The 21869-nt window shown below is 40.7% G+C and overlaps 1 long non-coding RNA gene across 6 annotated transcripts in view; it reads left to right on the top strand.

Annotated features, from left to right (window-relative positions):
• LOC133749211 (uncharacterized) overlaps window positions 1–21869 on the top strand; it is a 131025-nt gene that overhangs the window by 200 nt on the left and 108956 nt on the right. For all 6 annotated transcript variants that reach the window (XR_009864579.1, XR_009864578.1, XR_009864576.1 and 3 more), the window contains exon 2: window positions 336–446. This is a non-coding gene — a long non-coding RNA (uncharacterized LOC133749211). The remainder of the gene's footprint in view (window positions 1–335; window positions 447–21869) is intronic.

The following is a 21869-nucleotide window of genomic DNA, read 5'->3' as shown; positions in this document are numbered from 1 at the left end:
TGCAAACAAGTAGTCCGAGACCCACTGGCGGGGCAACAGAGGCGAACCGATTTGTGCTTGGTCACACTCAGTGGGGGAGACTCGTGCTGGGCTAAGGGAGCAGGGGTCTCTTGGAGCCCCCAGCGAGCCGGCTCCCTGCTGCTCCCTCGGCTCCCTTCTAGAAGCATCGTAGGTGTTGGGGAGCACGGCTGAATCCCCTAGACACAGGGTGCTGAATGCTGCCTCACGTATAGCAATGTGCCGATTGGGGGTTTTCAGTGCTTGGGGTAGGGTGTGGTGAGGAGTGTGTTGGTGCTGCTGCCAGGGTCAAGTGAGAATTTCGTGTTATCTCACAGGATGAGGTATCCTAAGGAGACTGAAGCAATGGTTTTTGAAGACATCTGGGACACAGGAAATGCTCAGAGTCCGCTGGTGTTTGCGTTCTGATGTTGCTGATGTGTGACAAGGTAATAGCCTCCCAATGTGACAGTGATGTAACTGTGACTTCAGTTTCTGCCTTGAAGTTGCTTTCTTAAAACACAAAAATAAGTTTTTGTAATTGTTAGGAAAAGAGTTGCAGATTGGTGCCTCCTCACACGGGGCACCATAAATGTTAGGAAAAGAGGTGCAGAATGGAGAGGAGGCAGTGTATGAATTTACAGCCAGACTGAATTTATTCAGAGAAAATAAATTAGAAGAGGTGAATGACCAACTGCCCTCCTGCACATTGATGGAACACGTGGCAGGAGGCGCTGACCCGTGGTCCTGGGGGTCCTGGCCTGTTTATATTTTAGGAGAGCTAGAGGCGGAGGTGGGATTAGGGAACAGCAGGTGGAGGGGAATTCCCGGAACTGGTCTTTCAAGTGTTCCAGTAACTGGTCTTTCAGGTGGCTGTGGGAGTGGGGTATGAAGGCAATAGGAAGTGTTTGGGCACTGCACCCCATGGGAGACCAGGAGAAGCACCTGGCTTCTGCCTTTGGATCGGCGAGGTGCGCCGGCCGCAGCGCGCTGGCCGCGGCAGCCATTGGAGGGTGAACCAACGGCAAAGGAAGACCTTTCTGTCTGTCTCGCTCACTGTCCACTCTGCCTGTCAAAAAAAAAAAAAAAAAAAAAAAAAAAAAGATCCAATTGGGATTCAAGGGCACGGAATACATGCCAGTGTTTATCTATCTTTTGGGCAATGAGCAAGAATGGCTGAGACTTATGTCTTTGTTACATCAATAATAAGTTATTAACCTGGGAAATAAGTTTAATCCAATAGCATCTTGAGAGAAAGGGTCCTTATAAAAATAAACAACTGATTTCTGAATGCTGTGGAATTAAACCACGATTGTATTATGCACAGTTGCTACAAATAAACACTGAAGCTCCAATAAGAGAAATGAGAGACTCTCCTTTTAAAAAACATTTTATTTACTTGAATGGCAGAGTCAGACAGACAGGTAGGCAGAGCAAGAGATCTTCCATCTGCTGTTTCGCTCCCCAAATGGCAGCAGTGGCTGCCAGGAGCCTGAAACTCCTATCTGTTTCTCACACATGGGTGCAGGGACCCAAGCATTTGGGCTATCTTGTGCTGCTTTACCAGGTACAGTAACAGGGATCTGGGTCAGAAGTGGAGCAACTGGGACTCAAAGGGGCACACTTGTGGGATGCTGCCATTGCAGGCAATAGCTTAACTTGCTATGCCACAACACCGCAGCACTGCCCCAACTTCTCTTTTTGCATACAATCTGTGATAGTCTCTACTTTTGCTAAAAAAAAAAAATGGAAAAAAAATCCATGTTCTATAATCAAAATATGCTAGAAAAAAAATGGCACAAAATGCGAACTTTCCTTTTTTGCTATTTTTCTGCTTCCTCTTCATTTGTCTTACCTCTTCTTGACCAAATTTCAGAACCAAGCCATAGGAAAATAGCATACAAAGCCCTCAAATCTAGCTAAATTTTCAATCATGAAACAAATCCAGTATCTTGAGCATCATATTTGAGCTATGAGAAAATGTAAACTAAAATCATAAAGCTCTTGACTTAACAAACAGGCCATGGCACTGAAGATAGTTTCTCAATTATTTGTTTGGTAGTTAACACACATTTTCCTCTGGAGCCTGAAGTGATGCTCAGGTCCTCAGTGCAACCCAGAAAACACATGGCTATTGTAGTCCCCATGCTGGCTTATCACAGGAAAACTGAAATACTATATATTTTCAGTGAAGATCAGTAGAAAAAAAGATATAGTCCTTGTGATGAAATAAATGATACCATTAGAGAATTTTTTTTTTAAACTACTCTGTTAGTAAGCTCCCTCCCTATTCCACCATCTGATAAAGGATTACTATCCAGAATATGTAAATAACTCAGGAAACTCAACAACAAAACCAACAACCCAGTTAAGTAATGGGCAAAGGACTTAATAAGGCATTTTTCAAGAGAGGAAGTCCAAATGTCCAACAGACACATGAAAAAAAATGCTCAGGATCACTAGCCATCAGGGAAATGCAAATCAAAATGCAATGAGATTTCATCTCACATGAGTTAGAATGGCTATCATACAGAAGTCAACAAACAACAAATGCTGGTGAGGATGTGAGGGAAAAGGTACCCTAATCCACTGTTGGTGCGAATGTAAACTAGTACAGCCACTGTGGAAGACCCTATGGAGATACCTCAGAAACCTGAATGTAGACCTACTGTATGAACCAGCTATTCTACTTCTGGAACTTTACCTAAGGGAAATGAAATCATCATGTGAAAATTAGCTGCACCCCCGTGTTTATTGCAGCTCAATTCACAATAGCTAAGATACAAAATCAACCCAAATGTCTATCAACTGGAGACTAGATAAAGAAATTTTGGGCTATGTCTACTATGGAATACTACAGACCAATAAAAAAGGAGATCCTGTTGTTTGCAACAAAATGGATGCAATTGGAAAACATTATACTTAGTGAACTAAGCCAGTCCTAAAAGGTCAAATACCATATGTTCTCTGATCTGTGGTAATTCGCAGGGCACCTAAAAGATAATCTAATGAAGTGAAATTGACACTTTGAAATGCAATGACTTTGAACAGACTTTGTCTTGACTGTTGATTTTTTTTTCTATTTGTTGAACTGTTTACTTAGTATACTCTTATGTGTATAAAGTTAATTGAAAATCAATCTTAGTAAAAAATAAGAATGGGAATAGCAGAGGGAGGAGAAAGAAGGGTGGGAATCAATCAAGAAGGATGGGAAGAGTCACTATGTTCCTAAAGTTGTATTTATGAAATGTATGAACTTTGTATACATTAAATAAAAAGTTTCTGGAATTTTCTTGTTATTCTTGTGTAAAGTGGTATGAATTTTATCTAAAAGTTCTTGGAAATGCAAAAGTATTTCCAAGGAATTTCTAAAGAGCTACCAGTTTGAGCATCTTTTTCCATAATTGAGGAATATTACTAGCATTGATATAGTGCTCCTCAGCTATGGTTGGTTGGTAAGAATAAGGTGCACAGTTCCAACCTCAGCCTCCTCAATAGAACTAGTCACATGATGTGCAGAACCTAGAGAAAAATGAAAATGCAGTACCATAATTCAAAAAACAAGAAGTTCAGTCAAAGATACTAAAGCATGCAGGTCTCCTTTTGTGATTTTCTTCAAATTTTCATTGAATTTTTATTTGCTATGTAATGTCCTTCTAAGTACAGAAAAAAAATCTTAAATTATATGCATAAATTATATCTTTCATCTTGATATTGTACAGTGATTGTTTTAAATGCAAATGTAAGATCATTTAATTCATATGTGAAACATTACATCATACAACTTTATTTGGTGCCTCATATATGAATATGTATTTACTTATTTTTTTGGAAAAAGATTTTTTTTTTTTTTATTTTTTTTGACAGGCAGAGTGGACAGTGAGAGAGAGAGAGACAGAGAGAAAGGTCTTCCTTTGCCGTTGGTTCACCCTCCAATGGCCGCCGCGGTTGGCGCGCTGCGGCCAGCGCACCGCGCTGATCCGATGGCAGGAGCCAGGTGCTTCTCCTGGTCTCCCATGGGGTGCAGGGCCCAAGCTCTTGGGCCATCCTCCACTGCACTCCCTGGCCACAGCAGAGAGCTGGCCTGGAAGAGGGGCAACCGGGATAGAATCCGGTGCCCCGACCGGGACTAGAACCCGGTGTGCCGACGCCGCAAGGTGGAGGATTAGCCTAGTGAGCCGCGGCGCCGGCCGAAAAAGATTTTTTTATGTATTTGAAGGACAGAGTTACAGAGAGAGGTAGAGACAGAAAGAGAGGTCTTCCATCTGCTGGTTCACTGCCCAGATGGCTGTGCTGATCCGAAGCCAGGAGCCGGGAGCTTCTTCTGGGTCTCCCACGCGGGTACCAGGGCCCAAGGACTTGGGCCATCTTCTACTGCTATCCCAGGCCATAGCAGAGAGCTGGATCAGAAGAGGAGCAGCCAGGATTAGAACTGGCGCCCATATGGGATGCTGGCACTTCAGGCCAGGGTATTAACCTGCTGTGCCACAGTGCCAGCTCCTGTATTTAGTTCTTAAGTGGAACAAGTAGAGAGTTACACAGACTAACTTAACTGCTTTCATTCTACACCTTGATAGGCACTTATTCTCCCAACACTCTACCTTCAGTTTACTGATGCATAGGAGAGACTGAAAGGAAAATGATCAGTGGGTTGCCTTGTCTCTCCCTTGCCTTCTGTGTCTTCATTTTCAATACAACTAGCTAAAACAAAGACTTAAGATAACAAGGAAAGAATATGATAGGATTCCTTGGTAGTTTTCTTCCATCTGTGGAGAAATTTCTGGTTCAAGCGGAACACGTTTGACCTTCTGGGGCTGCCCATGTCCACACCCAAGCATGGATTTACCACATTTTCTCAAACTCACTCTGAGTCTTACTGAATTCTCATGTGTTGTGGTTCACAGGAATTTTATGTTCATGGGGGCATTCCAAGAATTAGATACTAGCAGAGGAGGAAAGGAGAGTGAAAATGAATGTATACATGCCACAATGTTCTGTTAGACTTCAGTTACACAACACAAGATCAAATGTAAAATTATTAAGAAAATGATGACAGTGACCACAGAGCATATACCAAGCATGGAGGCCTTCTGAGCTAGGGTGCTATGCAGCTGCAAAGGTGGCATGCCAGGAACCTGACCCTAGTCTTCAAAGAGAAATTTTCCAAGGAAATGGGGCCATAACTGGTAGATAAAAAGGAAGGAGATGGGTGAATAGAGAGGACATACACATCCACAGAGGGAAATTGAGTGAAATGAAATATTTCAACAGAGCAGTGAAATTCATAGGGAACAAAGAGGGTATTGTGGACGTGTCATGCCCCAGGGAAAGGAAAGAAGGAAGGGAATAGGTTGTAAGTTGCACAATCCTCCCAAATTGCTCACAACCAGGTTTCTGTCGAGAGAAAGTGCTTTAAGTGGTTAATGAGCCATAGATGGGTGAAATTTTTGTTTTTTTAGCGTGTACAGTCTGTAGGAAGATGTCCTCAAAGTGATTATGATCCCAGCAGACCTGTGTGACAAGGTGTTATGACAAGAGTGTGGCTTTTTCTTGTATTGCACTCCAAGATATTCACTCTCACAGCAATTCTACTGCGTTACTCAGTCTCCATTCTGGGAAGTGATTCCTTCCTTAATGTCAATTCATCAATAGCTATGACTTTTTCTCCCCTGAATATATAGCAATACAGTAGAATAGCATTTTAAAGCTAAATTTTAAAGCTAAATTTCAAAATGGACACTTTGCATAGACTGTCCTTTTAATATTCCAATGTTGAAGACATCTTTGACATTTCCATAACATCAATTTAGGTTAAATAAGATAAATTTAATTTCTATTTCCTAGAAAATATCACTGTTGTATTTTTAAAGTTCTGAATTACCTAGCATTCAAGATCAATTAGTCAAGTTGATTGTCATTTTATTTTAATGCCATTTATTATGCAAGAAACATTGAATTATAATTCCAAAACATTCAAATTATGAACAGAAATCTGAAATATATAACTCAGTTTATAGCGCTGTTAGACACTTTGACAGACATGTTATTTTATTATTCCACTTATTGATTTGTTTTTCCCCCAATGGTGCATTTATTTATATACATATGAGAGAGAAAACATTTCAATAAGTTTTTTAGGAATTGAAATGTGCTATCAGTTTTTATGTAGCATAGATTTGCTTATTTTTTCTGTTTTTCAGAAGATAGCAGTCATGACTCTTGATTTCACGAACTGAGTCAAGAATGTGTCACAGATGTTTGCAGATAATCTCATTTCAGTTTGGCTTAGTTTTTTGACCAGAAAGTATCCTGGAGCCAGAGGATAAAATATAGTTTTGTTACTTTGTTATTATCATAATCCTACAATAGTCTGAGATGGCCAAATTTTTATGTCCAATCTTTGATTCTTTTTAATCATATAGATTGAATATAATTGCTATAGAATATCAGATAGTATTAAATGTTTTAATCATTACACCGAGAATCAATATTATTTGATACCAGTATTACAGATATTCAGGTCTCATATTCGTATAAAACTTATGCCTTCAGAATGTGCTTCCTATAACTGATTTGCACTGATTTGTTCTTGGTTTGCTTTTAGGGTACATCTATATCAACAGATACAGATTACACTGCTTTTCACATTATATATGAGGATGCTACAAAAAGTTCATTAGAAAGTGGAAATAAAAGTCACATTTTCTTTGAGCAAAAGAACTTTTGAAATACATTCACAGACAAGTCTTTAAAAAATTCACAGAAAATGAGTATTATGAAAAAACTATGCATGAATTTCAAAATTTTACTCCACAGTAAAACATTTTAATTCAATTCCTTAATTCTTTGAAGCAAAGATGGAAAATGTTGATAAACTTCCTATATTAAAAATAAGAATACCAGGAGTAGGCATTTAATCTAGCACTGTATGATGCCCATTGGGACAACTGTTTCCCATATTTTATTGCCTGGGTTCATGTCCTGGATCCTCTCACCATCCTAACTTTCTGCTAACGCATGGACCCTGGGAGCAGCAGATGATGAGTCAAGTTGTTGGGTCACTGCCACTGAGTTTCTAGCTCTCAGTTCCAGCCTGGCTTAGCTCCAGTTGTTGCAGGCATTTGGGGAATGAACCAGTAATTAAAAACACTCTCTCTCTCTCAAATAATTAACATTTTGAACTAAAGGAATTCCTGTTCATTCAAACAGCACCATTGCCGGCGCCGTGGCTCAACAGGCTAATCCTCCGCCTAGCGGCGCCGGCACACCAGGTTCTAGTCCCGGTTGGGGCGCCGGATTCTGTCTCGGTTGCCCTTCTTCCAGGCCAGCTCTCTGCTGTGGCCAGGGAGTGCAGTGGAGGATGGCCCAAGTGCTTGGGCCTTGCACCCCATGGGAGACCAGGAGAAGCACCTGGCTCTTGCCTTCAGATCAGTGCCATGCGCCAGCCGCAGCGCGCTGGCCGCGGCGGCCATTGGAGGGTGAACCAACGGCAAAGGAAGACCTTTCTATCTCTCTCTCTCTGTCCACTCTGCCTGTCAAATAATAATAATAATAATAATAATAAACAGCACCATTAAAAGTGTGAAAAGGCAAGTCATACAATGAAGTATGATATTTGCAGTAAATGTATTTGACATAGGATTTATACAGGGAATATATAAACAATTTTGAAAATTAAAAAGGAAAAGATAAGTTAATAGAAGAAATGGACAAAAAAGAAAAAAATGGAAATATCTTCATAAAAGATTCTATCTAAATGGCCAATATTTGAAATATTGCCCAACATAATTAGACTTCAGAGAAATTCAAGTAAAAATCACACTGAGGTAACACTACACCTCCTCCAAAATGTAGCGCCTCTGTGTGTGTGTATTTGTTATATATATGAGATGCCAAGTATTGATAGGGTTGAGGAGCAAGTAGAACTCTCAAATGCTGCTAGTGGATGTGTCAAGTGGTACAATCACCTTGGATTATTACTGTTTTCCGTATCTACTGAAGTTGAAATATATATCCACATATGCCTGTGAAGCACCACTTCTGTTCCTAGGCATAGACCAACAGAACCACACACACACACACACACACACACACGGTCGCAATTTTACCATTCATAATAGCTATAAATTGGAAACATCACAATTTTCAACAGAAAAAGAAATGAGTAGATAAACTATAGTAGAGGCATACATTGTTACTGTATACAATAAGAGTGAAAACACCTATACAATACTCAACAGTACAGATGTATCTCACCAACAAAACACTAAATGAAAAATCATGATGGAAATACAACCATGGAGAATGTATAATTTTTTTCCATTGGCATAAAATTCAAATACAAAACTAACTTATGGTGGGAAATATGGAAATAATTACTTTTAGTAGGACTAGAAGGGAGCAATTGAGATTTCAGGGACACTAGTGATGTAGTATATATTTTTGTTAAGTTATACAGAATATTAACCCTTTGGAAAGTCATTAAGCTGTATATTTTGTATGTATGCTATCCAACAACAAAAAATTTACCAGAAAGAAATACAGAATTAAGCCCCATCTTATGGCAATATGGAATATATAATAAACAATGTGGAACTTGGAAAGAAAAGTTAAAAAGAAAGTATCTGACTTTTCCCCAGGCCAATTAAATTGGCCCAGACACAACATAGAACTATTAAGTGTCTTGAGGAAGTCATATCACGATTGTAGCAGATGAAAAATTGGTTGATGATGGCACACAGTGCCAAATCACTGTCAATGTTTGTCTCCATGTTATAAGTTCAAAGACTGTGCTCTGCCCATTATCTCTCCCATTAATAAACCCTGCTTTCTCAGCTTTGCCCAATATGTTCTACAATAGTTGTTAAATGATGCTTCAGGGTGTAGGTGCTCTTGTTAAGTACCCTGGGAAGCCAACTTCGGGATGGAGAGTAAGCCTTCAGGAAGTGCATCAGGGAGGGGCTCTCAGCATCAATGCCAGGGGCAGAGGAGAAGAAGCTGGGCTGTGAGAGTCTCCCTGGTGATACTATGATCCCTGTAAGTAAGATAACTCTTTATATTGTTCTAAACTGGGGCAGCTTTATACCTCTCATTGACTAGTGGCTGGATATGAGCTTAGGCATCTGGCATGCTCTTGGGTTAGGCAACTCTGCTGCTAAAGGCAGTTCCTACAGAGGCCTGACAGTGGTGGAGGGTGGGGAGGCTTGAGCAGGCAGTGCTCCCAGTAGCTAGGGAGGAGGTCCTTTGGTGCTGAGGCAGCATGGTTTCACCACAGTTTTCTGTCTGTGGGCTAGGCCAGTTCCCAAGGACAAAGAGCCTGTGCCAATTCCCACACAGATTTTGGAAACACCATAATTAAACTTGAAGAGCTACAATAGAACAATTATTCCTAAAGAAAACATTAAAATTAATAAAATGAAAGGATACTTTCCTCAACCTTAATGCAAAGAAATATTTGTCTTAATGAAAAAGGAAGACTAAGGCTTTCATAATGGAGACACATTCGGAGGTCTATAGCATTTAAAATCATTATAATATGAATAATTTCATGAGGGGAAAACACATAAACACACAAAGGGAAGGAGGTGTGAGAGAAGAGATTTGTACTTTTAAATTAAAGATTAAAGATGTGTAATTTAGAAGGTATAAGCAGTATAAAGAGATCCTGGGTTTATAAGTCTATGGGAGTTGTCAAAGTACATTAATTTTTACTATATTCAGTTAAAAAGGCCTTTAAAAAAAAATCTTAACTCTTCCTCTTGAGAAGAGTAAAGTTTTCTCATAGAGATGGTGTTCGGGTTGTAAGTGGAGTCCAGGGACCACTACTTTTGGACAAAAAAAAAAAAAAAAAAAAAAAAAAAAACTAAAAAATCAGCAAAAATTCCCTGAGTATATGACAAATTTGCTGGAAACATTTCAAATACAATAGTTGCAGACTTGGGAGAGATTTTCAATATTGGTTTACCCAACTAGCATTAAACATGAGGAAACCCATGATTAGAGGAAATTGAATAGTTCAAGTTCTGTGGTCCAAGTGTGGTGGGAATGAGTGTTACAATGCAGATGTCCTCTGAGGCCAAGTGCTCCTCACTGCGCTTATGCACTTTCTGCAGCAACTTCTATTTCTAGAAGCTCACATCATCTATCTTAAAAAAATACTCTCTTTGCTGCAGAGATAAGTATATTTTCTAAAATATAATTAGAAGTTAATGTTCCCCTGAAAAACACTTTCTGTAGACAGGCTGATTACCTTCTGATTTGTTGGAAACATGGAGAGAGAGGCTGATTTGTTATGGCGTTGCAGGCATGAGGGGGCCTTCCTATAACAGCTGCTCTGCTTCCAATCCCAATCCCTGTTAACGGCCTGGGAGAGGCAGTGGAAAATGGCCCAAGTCCTTGGGCCCCTGCACCTCCATGGGAGACCCAGATGAAGCTCTTGGCTCCTGACTTCAGCCTGCCTCAGCCCTGGCCCTTGCAGCCATCTGGGGAACGAACCAGTGGATAAGAGATCTCTCTTTGTCTCTCCCTCTCTTTCTGTAACTCTGAGTTTCAAATGAATAAATCTTTTTTAAAAATGGAAAGATTTAGCTTCTAGTGATTTTTCCCTCTTTGAATTTTTCCAAAAAGAATGAGAACATAAAATGTTTGGAAACAGTTAACAAAAATAGTTTTAAAATTTTTTTTAAAAAATTGTATCTATTTGTTTTCATCCTGTTTGAAAGGCAGAGAGAGACCTATCTACTGGCTCATTCCACATATGCCTGCTACAGCTGGAGACTGGACCTTCATCCAGGACTCCCATGTGGGTGACAGAGACCTGAGTACTTGAGCCATCATCTGCTGCCTTCCAGGGTGCTCACTAGCAGGAAGCTGAATTAGAAGTGGAGCAGGGACTCTCACCAACCACTGTAATATGGGATGTGGACACCAAATGCCTGTCCCAGTTTTTTAAATTTAAAATGTGATTTAAAAACAATGAAATTAGCACAGGTAATTAGCCTTGGAGTGCAAGTATGGAGCACATATAATTGAAAAGAGAATGCATTTTTGCTCCCAGCAATGCAGTCACATTAAAATAGGTGTTTGGGCTATATTTTTTATTAAATACCCAAACAGTTGCCTCCTTTGCAATGTGTTGTCCAATAGCACTTATAAACTTTGCTATAAAAATGGCAGTTTGTAACCGGAGCCAAGTCAAACATGAACCATCAACTATTCTAGAATTGTAGGATTTCCAAGGTTCACAAAAGATGAAAGGAGGAAAAACATTTTTGCAGCACCCCACAGAAGTCTGCCTAGCTCATCACAGAGCATGAAATGCACATTCTTGAACAAAAATTGAGAAACAGATAAAATAGCTCACCTGCCAAGCTCAAGGCAGTTTGCCAGCCTTCTTTCCATTTTTAAAGTAGAGTAAAGGATGAAGGAGAAAAGCATGGGAATACTGAGTCATTCCAGGTTCTCTACGATTTGTTTATCATTCTAGTCATAAACAGATAGAGTGCTTTTCAGTGGAGTGGACAGATATTTTTGTTTAAGAGATCATCTATTATTCTCTCAGGCAGTTACACCAGCTGAAAGTTTCTGTCTGCCTTGCCCTGTAGTACCACCACCCTTCAGGCTCTCAACAGACAGCATGTGACACATCTCAGCTGGTCATAAACTCCAATCTCTGTGTTCTGTGCTTGAAGGGTTAGCCTTTGAGTCGCTCTTGCTGAGCCATTTGCCGTACTGGAACTGACTGGCAGTGAGCAAGGGCAGTGAGGGGAGATTACTATGTGCAGAAGGTGAGGCTCACTTCCCTCCAGGGCCCTGTTTCTCTGGGATCTTGGTCCCTCAAGTCCTGGTTGGGCTGGGAGTCAAGGACACCAATTTCTGTACCCCAGCGAGAAGGCTATCACACAGTGATACTCAGTCTCCATGCCCCATGAAGTGAAGCAGAAAGCACAATGGAAAGGAAACAGAGTGATGGATTTAGCATCATAAAATTTAAAAACGCTGGCTTGCTAAAAACATCAGAAAAAGGTTATGTCAGAAATGGTTTCTGTCCCTTAAAATTTGTTCATTCTTTCTGTGGTACACAGTTGTAGGTGGAAAGTAACAGCTCAGCTGGGAACTGAATTTCTTCATCCTGTTTGTCCCTAGGTGTCCTAGATGACATGTTTTGGCCAAAGAAACATGAATGACAGCAGTTCATGCTAACTTCTGGGCTGAGACTTGTGAAAGTTGAGTGTGCCTCTTCCATATTCTCTTCACACCTCAAGCTGTGCATAGCTTTAAAACCCAAGGAGACAGAGAAGGTTAAAGGCATCTGGACTCCAAAACAACTTCATTGAATTGAGCCATTAAAAATTTAGGGTTCTAGTTGTCAACAATAATTTAGTCCACACTAATATGCAAGGTTTAAAAAGTATATACCCCCTAAACATTGTCAAACTGTGTAAATAATATAATCTGAAGTGAGTTTTAAAATTCCATTATTAAAAGAAGTATTTCAATGGATATTAAAATAAAGAAAATTCTCCAAAGAGGTTATTGTTTATTATGCTGTCCAGATCAACTCCTGGCATTAATACCATTGATTAACAACAATGCACAACACATGATCTATGAGATTAGAAAAAAGATTAATGAAAGTGTCCAGGGTTGACTGCTAAGAGAAATGTACTGTTGATGGAGCTTTAACTTAATGAGACTAGTATAGCAAAAAATTTTGGCACTATGTATCAAAATGTTAAATGATTGTATACTTTGGGTGAAGAAATAACACTTTTACACCTTTCCCAAGAAGAAAATAAGTGCAAAGGGATGTAGAAACCACAACTGTTATCACTGAAATTAGGCATTAATCAACCAGACTAACCATTGCATAAATTGTGCTAGTATCACAAAATTATAACATATTTTCGGTATTAGTTCTTTTATCAAAAAAGTATATACTGCCATGCACATGTATACATTTAACATAAATCCATGGTGTTTGTGTGTGTGCATGTGTGTGTGTGTGTGTGTGTAGAAAGAGGGAGACAAAGAAATAGCAGAATTTGGGCATATATTTGCCAAATATGGACAGTGATGATCAGTGATGATGGTATTGTTTCACATTAGCTCCTCTTTGAACCGGATCACATTTTAAAAAAAAGATTCTATGTATTTGAAATGTAAAGTTATGGGGGTGGAGGGAGAGATGTTAAATTTGCTGATTCATTCCCCAAATGGCCACAATGGCTAGGGTTGGGCCAGGCTGAACCAAGGAGCCTGGAATTCCTTCTGGGTCTCCCATGTTGGTGGCAGGAACTCGAGCACTTTGGTCACCTTGCACTGCCTTCCCTGGTGCATTATCTCTGATTTCATGTGTCTGGAGAGAGGAACCAAGATTTGCACTTTTGACAACTTCTGAACTGATTCTCAAGCTACTGGTCCCATGACATCCCTTTGAAAATCAATGGATAGGGTTAGGGAATGTCTAGTGGAGAATGACCTAAGAGATCTCACAATTTATGGGATTTTTATCATTTACTACTTTTTTGTGCTTTATGTACATCCTTACCTAGAAATCTGCATTTGTCTTTGGAGCAAAATAATATGATCCTGGGACCGGCACTGTGGCCTAGTGGGTTAATGCCCTGGCCTGAAGCGCCAGCATCCCACATAGGTGGAGGTTCGAGACCCGGCTGCTCCGCTTCTGATCCAGCTCTCTGCTATGGCCTGGGAAAGCAGCAGAAGATGGCCCAAGTCCTTGGGCCCCTGCACCCACGTGGGAGACTCGGAGGAAGCTCCTGGCTCCTAATTGGCACAGCTCCAGGTGTTGCGGCCAATTGGGGAGTGAACCATCAGATGGAAGACCTCTCTCTCTGCCTCTCCTTCTCTCTCTGTGTAACTGACTTTCAAATAAATAATAAAAAAAGAATAATATGATCCTTTATAAAATCCAACTTAGACTTATGTTACAGAAAGTAGAATTTAGATCGAGTATGTGGTTTTCAATTGTGTATGTTAGAATTACATAGTTTTGGGCCGGTGCCGCGGCTCAGTAGGTTAATCCTCCACCTTGCGGCGCCGGCACACCGGGTTCTAGTCCCGGTCGGGGCACCAATCCTGTCCCGATTGCCCCTCTTCCAGGCCAGCTCTCTGCTGTGGCCAGAGAGTACAGTGGAGGATGGCCCAAGTTCTTGGGCCCTGCACCCCATGGGAGACCAGGATAAGCACCTGGCCCCTGGCTTCGGAACAGCGCGGTGCGCCGGCCACAGCGCGCCTACCGCAGCGGCCATTGGAGGGTGAACCAACAGCAAAAAGGAAGACCTTTCTCTCTGTCTCCCTCTACTGTCCACTCTGCCTGTCCCAAAAAAAAAAAAAAAGAATTACATAGTTTTTTTTTTTTTTTTTTTTTTTTTGACAGGCAGAGTTGGACAGTGAGAGAGAGAGACAGAGAGAAAGGTCTTCCTTCCATTGGTTCATCCCCCTAGATAGCCGCCACGGTCGGCGCGCTGCACCAATCTGAAGCCAGGAGCCAGGTGCTTCCTCCCAGTCTCCCATGTGGGTGCAGGGCCCAAGCACTTGGGCCACAGCAGAGAGCTGGACTGGAAGAGGAGCAACCGGGACAGAATCCGGCGCCCCAACTGGAACTAGAACCTTGGGTGCCGGTGCCGCAGGCGGAGGATTAGCCTAGTGAGCCACAGCGACAGCCCTGGAATTACATAGTTTTTTGAAACAGCATTAGTCCATGGAAAAATAGATTACCAAGTGATTGTAAACCAGTTTGCTTTGTTCTACAAGTCATTGATTATTTTCCTAAGAATGTGTATACAATTCCCTGATGTATTTCTTTTTTTTTTTTTCTTTTTTTTTTTTTTTAATTTTTGACAGGCAGAGTGGACAGTGAGAGAGAGAGAGACAGAGAGAAAGGTCTTCCTTTTGCCGTTGGTTCACCCTCCAATGGCCGCCGCGGTAGCGCGCTGCGGCCGGCGCACCGCGCTGTTCCGATGGCAGGAGCCAGGTGCTTCTCCTGGTCTCCCATGGGGTGCAGGGCCCAAGCACTTGGGCCATCCTCCACTGCACTCCCTGGCCACAGCAGAGAGCTGGCCTGGAAGAGGGGCAACCGGGACAGGATCGGTGCCCCGACCGGGACTAGAACCTGGTGTGCCGGCGCCGCAAGGCGGAGGATTAGCCTGTTGAGCCACGGCGCCGGCCTGATGTATTTCTGATACAGTGACAGCAGTTGCTCATACAATATTTAATAATGTGCTTTAAAATTATGAAAAATAACTTGCCAAACATAAATTTCACTTTAAGGAATGATTTGGTTTAATGCAGGATTAATAATGTGTAGTGTTCACAGACTGTTTTGAAATCTGCCTTTATTTGGATGTTCCTGTAGCTGAGTTGATGATGGCATCAGTCTTGTGGAGGGAGGGTCCTCATGAAAAGCTAAACTATTGTCATAAATCAATGTATCTGTGCTTGGGTGACGGATGGGATGAGGCAACACCAATATCCTCAACAACAAACGGTGGCCTCTCAAGCTAATTTTAGGGTTCAAACACTATCTCTCCATCCTTTCTCCACTGCCTTCTGAAGGGAACAAACCCTCATATTCACAGTTGATGGAGCCAGGGCTTGAAGTCTCAGTGATGGGGCCAGGGATTGCATTGCTCCCATCCTTTGCTCACAGATTCCATTTTTCAAAGAGGATGGGGCTGAGTGCCAAAGCGAATGCAGCTCCAGGGAAGCTGAATACAAAACATAGCTAGCCAGGCATGAAAATTCTGGGGAATAGTAGGACTTTACGGACAAATGAGCATTTTGAAACTACTAGTGGTGGTTTGTGATCCCTCTTATGAGGTAGTGGGGGTGGGGGAGGGTTGATTAAGGATAGGCTTAATAAAAGCATGCAAGTTAAAATGAGGCAACTATTAAGTAAATTGATAAGATATACACATAATGTAACATCTGTAATAAACAACATTTGCATCACTGTACACGATTTTCTATCATTGGAATCATATAACTTGATTGAGTGGGAAGAGAAGGGGACATGGGCATGAATAATTGGGCTATACTACCATAACAGGAGGCACACAATTATTATCTAAAAATTATGAATTCATAAATAGCAGCATAGATAAAATATTTAGAAATATGAAAATAATACAACAGATCCCAAAGTGATCAAACGATTAAAAGAGTGAAAAGTAGTTTCTCTTCGGTGTAGAAATAGAGTAGGGATGGGACAGCATGCAGGTCTTTTATAATAATCTTTTAAAAATATATTCACCTTTTATTGACAAAATGAAATAGGGGACTTTAAGACCATGGTGCTTTATTTAGTATTTTGAACATTTTGGGAACAATTTAAAAATGTATTACACTTTTATTTTGAAGCATTGCATTTATAAATAAAAGTTGTGTATCATCAACAGCAAAACTCAACTGTTATCTTTAAAGATGGGTGTTGAATGCTATTTTGGCTACCTCCAGAGTTACCTTGGGAAAGTCATCTCATCTTCTGTGAACTTTATTTTCTTCAATGGTAAGAATTATTTTGAGAGCTCAATAATATGTCTGTAAAGCACTTGGAAGATACTTGACATTACTACTTCAGCTCCTCTCCTCTCTTTGTCCTTTCTAGTCTAATGACATTTATGTCACAGAAAAGCAGCTTTTAAGTTCATGTCCATAACTATGAAAAACTCGTAAGTGACTTCTTGGCATCATCTTCCACATTTCCATTCTTTTTATGTTTTGATGCTGTCTAGCTCCATGACCATATTGCCTCAGTCTCTTTTAATGGTTTCTCCTCCTGGAAACAGTTTCTTGAGGACTGTTAAATCTGCAACCTCACACTGGATGTCCCAAGAGTTTTGCCTGGCATTAAAAACTATGCTTGGCCCATCCCCACCTTTGTATTTCTAGCACAGACACTCTGAGTTCCACACCCGAATATAGAACTGCCTAATAACTTCTGTGAGACAGTTCAGGTATACCTCAAACTCAACCTGTCTAAAGCCAAACTCGTGATCTCTTCTCCCCAGATATTTTCTTCTGCTTTGTTCCAATTCCATGAACAACACCTGCTTCCTTCCAGTTGCACACCCAGAAACCTAAAAGTTCCTTGACATCTCCCACTTTGGAAATTTAATCCTGTCAAATCCCACATTCAATCCATCAACAAAGTCTTTGGAATTTGCACACTAAATAACGCTCACATCTGCTCCTCTAGTTTTCCTCCACACTACAACCAGCACCACTTTCGTCCACATCACTGTTTTTTTCACACCTATACCATAGCAGCTTTCTTCTTTTTTTTTTCAGAAAGCTTTTATTTAATAAATATAAATTTCATTGGTACAGCTTTTGGATTATAGTCGTTCTTCCTCCTATACCTGCCCTCCCACCCCCACTCCCATCCTACCTCCATCTCCCTCTCCCTTTCCATTCTTCATTAAGATTCATTTTTAATTATCTTTATATACAGAAGATCAACTCTATACTAAGACTTCAGGGCCAGCGCTGTGGCACAGTAGGTTAATCCTCCGCCTGTGGCGCCTTCATCCCATATGGGCACTGATTTTAGTCCTGGCTGCTCCTCTTCCAATCCAGCTTTCTGCTCTGACCTAGGAAAGCAGTAGAAGATGGTCCAAGTGCTCGAGACCCTGCATCTGGATGGGAGACCAGGAAGAAGCACCTGGCTCCTGGCTTCAGATCGGCACAGCTCTGGCGATGGTGGCCATTTGGGTAGTGAACTAACAGAAGGAAGACCTTTCTCTCTGTCTCTCCATCTCACTCACTGTCTATAACTCTACCTCTCAAATAAATAAATAAAATCTTTAAAAAAAAGATTTCAACAGTTTGTACCCACATAGAAACAAAATATAAAGTACTGTTTGAAGACTAGTTTTACCATTAATTCTCATAGTACAACTCATTAAGGACAGAGGTCCTACATGAGAAACAAGTGCACAGTGACTCCTGTTGTTGATTTAACAATTGACACTCTTATTTATGACATCAGTGATCACCCAGGGCCATAGCAGCTTTCTTGATGTTCCACCCCATCTGCTTCTGTACCCTATCATCCATTTTTCAGACCATCCCAAACTGTTAGCCTTTTATCATTGTCTCTTCCTCTGGCATACTACAAGTTTTCAATATATATTTATTGAATCAATGAATAATTGTGTAAGGTCTGTTTAAGTAGTTATGAATATAAAATGAAGTCATGTAAATATAATAGATTAAATACTAAAAGCAAGATTTAAAATGCTTAGTAACATTGCTTTGACATCTTAGAAGTAGATTCTATTAAGTATAGAAAGTTCTACCACTTTCTGTGAGTAAACAAATTAATTTCAAATACATGAGAAAATAGCAAGAAAGATGAAACATTTGAAAAGAAAGGATAAGTTTTTGACCCTTGCATCACTGTTTTCACCAATTTTTTTATTTACTTACTTTTATTTATTTGAAAGGGAGAGTGAAAGAGGGAGAGAAATCCTTCATCCTCTGGTTCACTCCCCAAATGCCCACAACTCCCAGGGATATGTCAGGCCAGAGCCCAGAGCCAGGAGCTCCATTCAGTTTTCCTGCATGGGTGGCAGAGACTCAGAGTAGGAGAGAGTGTGGGCGCCTGCCATGGAGGAAAAGGGCAAAGAAGAATCGGAGTCTGGTTCACCCAGGCCATAGCAATGCCTGCAGCATGGAGGGGCAGTCTGGAGGACTCATTACGAAGTGGAGTTTGAGGCAACTGTGGTTCAGTTATTCCATTCTGCTCCATCCTGAGCAGACCTGTGATATCCTTGCTCTTCAAGGGAAGCAGGATGTGGGAAATGTGTGTGAGAGTTTGTAGGAAATCCAGAGACATGAGTAAATGCATGGAACATGAGATCTGTGCAGTCGATTTCCAAAAATCCTGCCATGGTTTACAAAAAAAAGCGGATGAAAGCTTTGTTTTGTTTTGAAGCTAATCATTACTGTTTAGGTGAAATGTAGAATTTAGGTTAGATATTAGGAGGAACTTCTCCTAAAATCACATGTAGTAAATTCCTAAAGAAGTACTCCTAGCAAGTCACAGTCTGGTGGATGGTGTGGGTTGGTAGGGCCTGCAGTTTTGCCAAAAGAGGTCACTGGACCAATTGGGTGCTATAATTCTGCATTCGGAATGAAGGGCTTCCAGGCATGGGGCAGGTGTTCAGTGTGGCATCTGGGTATGGGGTGGGCATTAACAAACACAAAGGGTGAGCTTATCATTGTTCCTTTTGTAGGTAACTAAAAGACATGGCTAAGAGAGTTCATGGTTTTGATGAGTTAGTCTGTGGATCCAGAAGATCCTAGAAGGTATGTGAATCACAGGAAAAAAATTGGGCCAACTTTTGACTTTTAATTTCTCTTTTCCTATCAAAACATTATTCTGACTAGGACTGACTAAAGAATTTGAGGCCAGCATTGTGGCAGAGTAGGTTAAGCCACCACTCGCGACAGCAGCATCCTAAAACAGAATGCTGGTTGCGTCCCAGCTACTTCACTTCCCACCCAGTTTCCTGCTAATGGGCCTGAGAGTCAGTGGATGATGGCCCTAGTACTAGGGACCCTGCCACCTACATCAGAGACCAGAGTGGAGTTCTTGGCTTCTGGCTTCTGCCTGGCCCAGCCCTGGTTGTTGTGGTCATATCAGGGGTTAACCGGTGGATGTAAGACCTCTCTGCATAACTCTGTCTCTTTGTGTCACTCTGCTTTTCAAATAAATAAATAAATAATCTTTTTTAAAAAAAGAGTGGATATTATTGACTCCTTTCACAAGGCCACAAAGGGACCTTAGGAATAGGAACGTGGAATTACTTGAAAGGGATAAAAGAGGGCAAAACCTGTAATTAGTGACCAATCACTCCATGAAATGAAGCTCCTTATTTTCTTCTTTATCTCTAATTTTATCCTTATTTATTTTTCCTTGATGATATTCTTAAGCTTATTTTATAGTAGAATAAAATATAGTATGACTTAACCCCTAGATTGTGCCAATACTTCTGTATCTTCTCACTTTGACTTTTCAATTAAACTTCTGACAGCTACCATACAACTCCTTTCCCTGACTCCCCACTGCCATCCACGGGACATTGTGACGTGATAGTAAGATGTTGAGAATTGAGAAAAGCAACAGAAGGCCATGCTGGGATATAGGGTACCTGGTACAGATAACAAGAGGAAGGATCCATCCCTGGGATCCACATGCTTTTCGATGCATTTGGAGCCCTTTTTTTTTTTTTATTATTTTGCAAAATATTTTTTCCTACTAAGCATGCAGCCCTATATATGTATGTATCTGTGAAATCATGAGATTGACTGAGGTCTAAACTTGTACGGGTCTTGATCCTGCATCATGTTCCTGTGGTTGGTTGTTATATCCAATGATTTAAGGCTTTTAAAAGTCTGAAGTTCATGCTGTGTTAGTGTTAGCCTTGACCTTTCTCAGTCTTCTTGACTTATTCTCAGGAGGTCCATGTGACTGTACCACTGCTACTCTTCTGTTCTCCAGGACTAAGTCCAATAGAAGGTCCGCTGTCCTAATCTTTTCCCATGGCTCTGTGCACTCGGTCAACAAGCACAGTCCACCCATATAAAAACACCCTATACAGACAGCCCCCATCAGTAGGATCACCTATCTCGGCATGAGAAGCAGTAGAGAGTCAGCAGTACTATTCTCTGTAGGTACATGTGTACTTCAAATAGATTATGGAAAAATGGAATTAAAAGATATGTTTACCCTGGTGTAAAAGAACTTTGAAATCATATATATGAGGAGTTCTCAAAAAGTTTATGGGAATATATATTGTGAAAACTCTATGCATGGATTTCACCATCATTGTATCAAAATAAACATATTTTAATCACATTTTCCATGAATGTTTTGAAGTACTCTGGTATACATCAGTTCCAGGAGACTCCCAACATCCCTATCTGCATCATGTGCTAGTTTTTGTTTTGCTAAGTGTATTCAGGGTCTAAGATCAAGTGCAGGGTCATGGAATATTGTGATTGCTCAGATCCATGCCATCTGTTCAGGCCTGTTACAGGGGTAAAGAAGGAAAACTGATACCCCACTGGGAGCAAACAGCATATATATGAAGAGTGTTTTCCAAAAACATCGAAGGATGAGAGAAGGGAAATATGCTATAAATATAATTAGAGATGCCACAGTGTAACACAAAAATTGTCTCTCACTAGTAAATCTTCTGAGGTTGAATATTGTGTCATGCCCTCTATCCTAAATTCATATGTGGAATCCTAATTCCCATAGTGATGGTATTAGAAGGTTAGGCTTTGGTATGTGATTAGGTCATGAGAGAAAAGTCCTCATGAATGAAATTAATGCCCTTTAAAAGAGACCTCCTATAGCTAGCTAGCCCCTTCTGTTCTGTGAGGTTACAATGGAAGATATGTGTCTGTGAAAGAAGCAAGCCCTCCACGTATACTGAATCTGCCAGATCCTTAATCTTGGCTATCCAGCTGCTAGAATCATGAAAAATAAATTTCTGTTCTTTACAAGTCTAAGGTATTTTTCTAGTTGCTGAAGCAGACAAATACTAAGATCTCTTATAAACTGTAAGATAGCTAACAGTCTATCATGTCGTGTTTGGGTGGCAGAAGTGAGAGGGATACCTGGGCCCTAAAATCAAGGTTGATGTTGTACAGCTTAACTTCCATTTTCTGTTGCTGGGATGCATTTTCCCACTTCCAGATTCCAGAAGGTACACTGTTATCTTTTGTTGGACGACTATAAAAAATCACAATGAGAGATTTTTGTTTTGTAAAGTCATGTATTCCTTATGCAATTTTAGATATTATACCAGGCAACAAGAATGAACAACACAGCCGGCGCC

The sequence above is a fragment of the Lepus europaeus genome, chromosome 20 (genome assembly GCF_033115175.1).
Source record: "Lepus europaeus isolate LE1 chromosome 20, mLepTim1.pri, whole genome shotgun sequence".
NCBI lineage: Eukaryota > Metazoa > Chordata > Mammalia > Lagomorpha > Leporidae > Lepus > Lepus europaeus.
The sequence above is the reverse complement of the archived record's forward strand: the minus strand, read 5'-3'. Positions and strand labels throughout refer to the sequence as shown.